We start from the raw sequence: 8702 nt of genomic DNA on the forward strand, positions 1-8702 counted from the left end.
AGAGCAGGACAACGGCTGGGGGAGGGGCAAGCAGTGTGCCCAGCTCAGTAGGGCTCAAATAGGGCTCAGGTAGGGCTCAGGTAGTGCTCAAGTAGGGTGACTCAGGTAGGGGGACTCAGGTGGGGCTCAGATTGGACACAGGTAGGGTTCAGGTAGGGGCTCAGATTGGACACAGATAGGGGCTCAGGTAAGAGGTCTCAGGTAGGGCTCAGATTGGACACAAGTAGGGAGGCTCAGGTAGGGCTCTGGGATGCAGCTCGCCCATACTTGGGCAGAGGACGGTTGAGCCACTGTCCGAGGAAGGAACAGCCGTCACTGGCTCCCCGGTGCCTGTGGGATGGAGCAGGCTTTATGGGATGGGCATGTTGCTCTGCTGGGGAGCTGTGTTTGCAGCGGAGAGTATCACAAAGGTTGGCTGTGGGCCGGTGTGCAGGATTCAGATTCCAGAAGGCATTGGAGCAGGATCAAGGAGATGTTGAATGTGCCGAGGGCAGGCAGGGCAGGTGACTTTCCCTGACTGGTGCCCACTCCTGTTCGGGTGGATGGTGGAATGGCAGCAGCCGTGATGACAGTGACCTTTCACTGGACCACACTCAGCCGGGCTAGGGGTGTCAGTCTTCTGATGGGATTCCTGGTATTTCCCATTTGAGTTAAGGAACCTGAGGCCCAGGTGGGGTGAGTCACACCCTGAGTGGCAGAGCCTCCCTGGACCCCATCTCCCCACAGCCCTGAGCTCTGAGCCTTCACCTCCAGCAGCAGCTGGTGTAGCAGAGCAGGGGCTTGTTCTGCTGAGTCCTGCCATCCAGGACCCTCAGACTGGCCGTCACCATGAGGGACGGTCCCAGCTGGACAGAGAGGGAAGTCATTTGGGGTGTCCCATTGGGTAGCTGCTCTCAGAGTAAATTATAAGTCAAGAGTTTGCTCCAAGGATAGGTGGGAAGGTGCTGGGGTTCCTGTCCTCACTCACCAACAAGATAGTCACTGGGCCCTCTTCCCTGGGCCCCAGCACTGTGGTGATGGAAGCATCAGCACCCTCCCCTCGAGATTAGAGCCTGGGGTGGGGGTCAGGCATGGATGGACTAGTCGCATGGACACGTCTATCGTTGGACACATGCAGAGGCTGTGAGGTGGACGGACGTGGTGGTGGGTGCTATTGGCGAGGTGCTTCTCTGAGGAGGTGGCCAGGATGAGCTCCACGTGGCCAGGAGGGGTGGGGGTGGGGAGGGGTGTACAGGTGCCCCCGAGGAGGCTCCTGGAGACTGATTATGAGGAAGAGATCTCAGTGCATCTGCTGCTGGGACAGGCTCAGCCGGGCACCCTGGACCGTCCTTTCTCTCTTGGTCAGCAGCTCGCCTGGCCACCTCTAGACTTGGACGGAACGCCACACCACAGGAAGGGACCTGGCTTCCTGAGCGGCCTCTGAGGGCACAAATGGAAGTGCATGGGGTGGGTTCCCAAGGGGTGAACCTGGACCAGAGGGAAAGGGAGGCAGGAGGGAACCAGGCAGAGAAACCCACCCTCCTCTGTGGGCCATGCTGAGGGGCAGCTTCTCTTCCCAAACTTTCCAGAGGAGTCCTGCCCTGTGGGCCACCCGCGGGGACTCCTGGCAGTGCAGCCTCGGGCGGTGGCCCTGCAGTCGCACTTCTCCCCCCACACAGAGTTCCTTTGCAGTTTCTGGTCCCTGCCCTTGGGTCACCTCACTCTTGACTCAGGCTCTGCTTTCTGGGGACCTGGGCTGAGACCAGAGCTGGGGCTCCAGGAGGTGGCTAGGGTAACATTGGAGAGGCTGGCGAAGGCATAGTCACTGCCCCAATCAGGGAGCGAGGAGTGAGGGAGGGATGGTGGGCGTGTCCTGTGGGAACCCCACTGCACTGTGTTTGGCTCCGGGATGGGAATTCGAATCCCAAAGTGGGACCAGGGGGCCGACGGCAGGGCAGCTCGGACGTCCTGGGTCAGGGCCGGGACTGGCCAGATCAAAGGGTCTAACCACACAGACCACTCCCAGGGCCTGGCGGGAAGTCAGCGGAGCCCACCCCTGGCCACCCAATGGTTAAAAGAGAAGAATGGGTCCAGGAAAACTCGAGCTGCCAAGTGGTTAGTTGGCTTCGCCTCAATCAGCCTGATGAATATTCATGAGGGCGCTGTCCTCCTCAGGCCCGTGGTCTGCATTCAGCCACCCTGTGCTTGCTAGTGGGGCCGGGGCCTGCCACACACCCCTTCCGTCTGCACTGACAGCCACCAGCCCGCACTCAGCTCCAATTGGCCCAACTCCTCTTGGAAATGCCATAGCAACCTGGCTGGTTGCCTAGCAACTCTTCCCTTTCTCCCTTTTTTCCCTAAAGCCCCAGCCAGCGATCCATAGGCCGAGGGTGGACATGTCTGTGTGTGGTGTATGTGTGGACATGTGTTCACACACAGGTGTACATATATCTGTGGAGGTGTGTGCAAGGAGGAAGCTGCCCCTTCCACCAGCAGACTCCAGAGCCTGGGGTGCACCTGTGCCCTGTAACATCCCTGCTCACCTGCTCCACACTCCCTTGCTCCGGGGCACTCAAGGGTTGGGGCACGGGCTGCTGGCCTGGGGGGGACGTCCTCGGTTGCCCATTGCATCACCCACCAGCCAGGGTCCCCAAACCATGTCCTTGGGGAGCTGCAGGCACCATGGGAACGGGGCATGTCTTCAGTTCCCCGTTGGTGAAGTGAAGATCAGGTGACTCGTCGGTCAACACCGAGGCCTGTCCAGCAGTGCTGCTGGGCTTCTGCTGCTTCACGGACTGGCGTAGGTTCACGGCACTGGTGTGGGTGGGATTTGACCTGTGGTGTGTGTGTCCACTGCCTGGGCGGCACCAGGAGGCCGTGGGGAGCTGAGGGCCATGCCAGGAGCACCCCGCTTGGCTCGGCCAGTCCCTTCCTTAGCAGAGGCGGCGCCCTGCTCTGTCCTGGACCTGTCCTCCTGGGGCAGGTTTCTAGTAGACACTGAGGGACCAGACCCTGGGGAAGAAAGTGGCAGGAGAGCCTCTCTGATCTGTGTGTCTGTTTATTTTTTGCTTAGAAAAGATTTAAGAATTTCAAGCCAGGGAAGTCCGCCGTGCCACCCAGATAAGGTTTGGAGTCCAGACCTGAGATGGGAGAGGGGAACCGGACCCACCCTGCCATTCCCTGAAGTTGGCCATGGTGGTTTCTGGCCGGCAGTACCATCTCCCTGCCCCTGGATGGGAAGGTCTGGGGAGAGGACAGTGTGGGCGCCGGGCAGGGGTTATCAGGGACGCGAGGTCCTATTTGCCCCCCGGCACAGGCCAGAAGAGCTTGGCCAGAGTGGGCAGCCTGCGGAAACTCGAAGGGCCCACTGGCCACAGGGGATGCTGGGTGGGAGGCCAGTTCTAATTTCCAAAAAGACCTGCGAGAGGGTCACTGTTTTCCTCATGGAGGAGGAGGGTGAGAAATCACAGCAAACACCTGGAGATTTGTTAAATTTCCTTTACTTTGGGACAGCAAAGAACTTAACTTTGTGATGTCAATGGCATGTCAGAGTCAAGAAATCAAGGGAATTGGGCCCAAAGTCAACCACTAACATTTAATCAGCATCACGAGACAGAAAAACAGAGAAAACTACCTCTCTGCGGAGGCAGATCTTCCTGCCTTACCCAGAGGGGAGTGTCTGGACAGTCTGTCTCCTCTCGGATAACGTGTGTGCACACGTGTGTGCCCGTGTGAGTGCCCTCAGCATGCGACAACAGCTGACACGGACGCACTTTGTTTTTGACCAATGGAAGCAAACTCGTTTGTGCCCCACATGGAGCCCCTCCGGCTTCTGTGCTCAACACGCAGACGCATCTGCAATGAAGCGTGACTTACTCTCTGAGGGTGGTGGGGGGAGCTCACCGCTCCCTGGGCCTAGGCCGCCTGACTGCAGTCCTTCTGGACGAGGCGCGGGCTACAGAGGTGGGAAGTGCGGACAGAGGTGCAGAGGAGGATGGAGCCCCCTCCTCCACCCCGGCTGAGCACCACTTCGAGGTCTGATTAACGTGCAGACTCTCTTGGGGCAGGAGGGAGGCCCCCAATCAGTTCCTGCTGGGCACTCAGCCACTGGGAGTCCTCCCCTTCTGCCCCCTCCCCGTGTGTCCCTGAGCCCCACCCTCGGTGGGCAGGGGCTTTGCTCTCTGTCCAGGCGGTGGCCCAGGCAGGCGGGGAGGCGGCATTTGAGCAGGTCCTGGGAGGAGTGTGATGAGTGGGCTTTCCAACCAGCGGGGACTGTGCTCGCCAAGGTTCACATTAATGAGGTGCTTACCCCGGGCAGGAAGGAGGGGCAGGCTCCACGGGGACGCTCAGGGTGGGGAGCCCCACATGACAGCCCCAGAGGCTTCCCCGGAACCTCAGGGATTGGGGTTCACTCACATAGCCCTGATCTGTGTCCAGACCTGGGAGGGGCTGGGTGAGCAGTGGGAGTAGCCCGGACCCTGCCCAGGGCCCCACACTTGTGCGTAGAGCTGGTTTCGGCACCAGCGGTGGGCTTGAGGGTGGGCAGGGGCCCCGGTAGCCTGGGAGATTTGGAGAAGCCAGAGACAAGTGTCCCAGAGAAGGGAAGGCAGGAGGAAGGACCCCGGACGGGTGGAGTCGATGGGAGGACCCTGAGGACCTCATCGTGTTGGTGGGGCAGATGTGAAATGCAAATCTCCCTGGGGTCCAGGAGGACAGGGGGAGCCCGGGAATAAGCCCCCAGGTGCTGACAACCTGGCCAGAGGCCACCCCCAGGGCACCAGGATGGAGGGGCCACGCAGGGACCCATTCCCCCTGCAGTGGGGACGGAGACTGGTGTGCCCCATGGGGGAGATCATGGTGGCATCCCAATGCTCACAGCAGCCCCACCTCCCACCCCAGCGAACCGTCAGGAAGAGAGGTGTACCTGGAGCCCTGCAGCATTGTGGGGTTCACTCCTGGGCAGTCCGTGGGTCGGCAGGTCCCAGAGGTGGCCCGGAGCCCCCACCTGAGCCCCCTCGCAGGAGCAGGCACCCCAGGCTGGTGCTCCAGGGCTGAGTCTGGTGTCCGGAGATTTGGGGGAGTGGAGTTCCACGTGGGGCTATGGTGGACGATGGTGGTGGGGCTCCCCTGTGTGTGGAGCCAGGCAGGCCCCTGCAGGGAGCTCCCACCTGCTAGCCGGCCAGTGAGGAGGTGGATGTCCTGGGTTGGGACGTGCCACTGCAGCAGACTGCAGGGTGAGTGCCTCAGCTGCCTGTCTTCCTCCTCGGGAAGGCCGGAGAGGCTCCGCCAGGGCAGGGGATGGCAGGGGACGGCGGGACAGGCCATGCTTGAGGTTTCACTGGGACTCCTGACAAGGCCCCCAGGCATCAGTCCAGCCTGGAACATCCCCCTCTCTGGCCACGCTCACACCTGCGGGGCTACAAGTTCTGGTTTTGCAGTTGAGGCCCTGGGTGTCCTCAGAGCTGAAGGGTCACTGGTGTTTGTGTGTGTGCAGTATGGGTGTGTGTGTGATGTGGGTGTGTTTGGTGGCATCACCAGCGGGAAGCGAGGCATTCGCGGGTTGGGGTGATCTCGGCGTCTGGCAGGAGGACACGAGGGGATGCAGAGGCCCAGGCAGGGGCCAGATGCACCTCCAGAGCTGGGCCCTCTGTCGTGTCTGGAGGTTAAGGAGAGAGTGGTCCACCCTTCCCTCGTTCAGAGGCATGAAGCCCCACCAGAGTGTGGAGGTGGCCAGCAGCTGGCTGACCCCTCAGTGGGGGACAGACAGGCTGTGCAGGGCCAACTGGGGCACCGGGCCTGTCTAGCTCTGCAAGGACCTCGAGGGAGGGAGGGGCAGCCCCCAGGACCAGGGTGGGCTTATTGTGGGGCCTGGGAGGGACCCTAGTTCAGCCTCAGGGAGGCCCAGCCGGTGGTCTCTTCACACGGTCTCCAGGGATATGCCCGGCCAGGCACACTGGTGTGATGTGGGGAAACTGAGGGAAAGAGGCAGAGGAGACCCCGCCAGCCTCAGAAGCATCACCATGGAAACAAAGTGTGTTTGCAAGAGAAGCAGCAGCAACGCAGGGTGCTCTGCGGGACGGCTGGGCAGCGGGCGGGTGGCTGGTGCCAGGGTCTGCCCTCCTGGAGGCCCAGCCAGGCCACCAGGTGGAGGTGTGGGCATTGAGGGAGGTGCCCTGGGCTGGGGGAGCTGGCACTGTTGATGGCCCCACGGGTGGGCTCATCTGTCCACCACCAGAAGGGCCTATAGAGTCCCTACCCTGTCCTGGGGTGTGGCAGCCAGGACCCTGTCCTGATCTGGACCCCAACAGCCACTTGCCAGGCATCTCCGACAAGCCTCCTCTGGCTGTAGCTTCCTGACTGCATGCGGTGGGAGCAGATCCGCCCAGGGGCAGGCGGGCGGGGGTGCTGGCTTTTCCAGGCTCTGTAACAGCCATTGTGTTCTGCCCTGGCAGGTATGGGAGGGTCTGTGCACATGGCTGAGAGGGGCCTGCTTTTCGGGCTGCAGTCCTGAGTGCCGGGGAAAGCACCCTGGGGGTGGCTGGGTTGGAGAGAGCCCGCCCCGATGGGCCCTGCAATGTCAGGCCCTGAGTGCACCTAGGCGGGACACCTGACACTTGGTCTCCTCCTGCCCACCAGTACCTCCAGAGAGAGGCACCTCCTCTGGCCGCCCCGTGCAGAGTGGGGAGTTCCACATGTGTAGCGAAGCCTAGGACCTGAGAGCATCTAGATGGGCCCCTGCGGCCTCCCACAGCTCCACCCTGCACCCTCTCCCATCTGGCCCTGCCGGCCCCAGCAGGTGCCTGCCTGCAGCAAGCCTACCCCCGGGAGGGGCGGAGGGCAGAGCAGCCCCCCTAGGGACGAGTCCAGCAGCCTCTCTGCCCAGCACTGCTCTCACCCACTTTCAGGGAGGGGGCAGTGTCCCTACAGGGACTGAAGCCTTGGTGGACCCCCCGGGGACCTGGAATGTCCACGGTGAGGGTGGAAGCCCGCACAGAGTCCCCTGGAGGCGGTGCAGGGACCAGACTGGACGCCTGCTCACACCCAGCCCTCTTGCTCCACAGCCAAGGGGACCCTGGGGCTCAGCCTGGGGGAAATTTGTCCAGTGGCCAGCCCTGTGGCCTCGGCTGTCCAGCTTCTGACCAGAGGCTGGAGCCCAGCTCCCAGTGAATGTTTCTGAAGCACGTGGCCATGATGTCGCTGTCACAGATGCCAGGTGGCTGCGTCCCAGGCCTGAGTGAGCCCACCTGCAGCACACAGGCCCTACAAGCTGGTGTCGGAGGGAGGGGAGGGCCTGCAGGGGCAGGGCGCATGGTGCCTGTCGGCCTGGCCTGTGACAAAAGGTGAACCGGGCCATGCACAGCACCTGACTGGAGGCAAAGCAGCCAAGAGGCGGGGCCCAGCCAGCAGCACAGTGACCACAGAGGTGGCCATACACACCGGCCTCCATCCAAGGCTCGGCCCTGGTTTCCAGTCCTGATTCGAGCCCCACCCCCTGGGGAGGAGGGGAGATGCAGCCTAATCCGCTCAGTTTTTGTGGTTTAATTCACTCGTCCCCCCTCATCCTGGGGGACATGTTCCAAGACTCCCAGTGGATGCCTGAAACCGCAGATAGTACCGAATCCTGTATATACTATGTTTTTTCCTCTACATGCATATCTATGATAAAGTTTAATTTATGAATTAGGCACAGTAAGAGATTAACAATAGTAACTAATAATAAAATAGAACAATTATAACAATATACAGTAATAGAAGTTACTGTAGATCTTAGCAACCTCAGCGTATGATTTTTTTTCTTTTCTTATTAAGTCAAGAACTTTCACCTTTTCACTTAAAGGAAGCACCTTAAGGCTTCTCTCTGGCATGTCCTAGTTGCCAGCATCACTGCTCTTGTGCTTTGGGGCCATTATTAAGTAAAATAAGGGTGACGTAAACACACAAGCCCTGCGATACCTCGACAGTCGATCTGATAACCCAGATGGCTAATAAGCGACTAACGACGGGGGGTGGCATGTACAGCGTGGGTCCGCTGGACAAAGGGGTGAATCTCGTCCCAGGTGGGACGGGGCAGGCCGGGGCGAGATTTCCTCACACTACTCAAAATGACTCGAAATTTAAAACTTATGAATTGTTTATTTCTGGAATTTTCCATTTAATATTTTCAGACTGTGGTTGACCATGGGTAACTGAAACCATGGATAAGGGGTGACCACTGTACTTTCCTTTTTTTTTTGATAACAGTTTTATTGGCATATGATTCACATACCCAATTCACCCACTCAAAGTGTACAATTAAACCATTTCAGTATAGTCACAGAGTTGTGCAGCCATAACCCGCAATCCATTTTGGAACATTTTTATCACCCCAAAAGAAACCCTGTACCCCAACTATCACTCTCCATTCCCCCGGTCCCTCAGCCTGAGACAACCACTAATCTACTTTGTGTCTCTTAAGATGTGTCTATTCTGGATATTTTGTATAAATGGAATCATACAACGTGTGGAATCTTTTGTGTCTGGCTTCTTTCACTTAGCGTGATGTTTTTCAGATTCATCCCTATTGTAGCAGGGATCAGTATTTCATTCCTTTTAATGGCTGAATAATATTCCTTTTTATGGATAGATTACATTTTATTTATCCACTCATCATGTGATAGACATTTGGGCTGTTTCCACTTTTTGGCCATTATGAATAAAGCTGCTATGGACACTTGTGTACAAGT

Source organism: Ceratotherium simum, chromosome 21 (assembly GCF_057802395.1).
Source record: "Ceratotherium simum simum isolate JZ-2026a chromosome 21, ASM5780239v1, whole genome shotgun sequence".
NCBI lineage: Eukaryota > Metazoa > Chordata > Mammalia > Perissodactyla > Rhinocerotidae > Ceratotherium > Ceratotherium simum.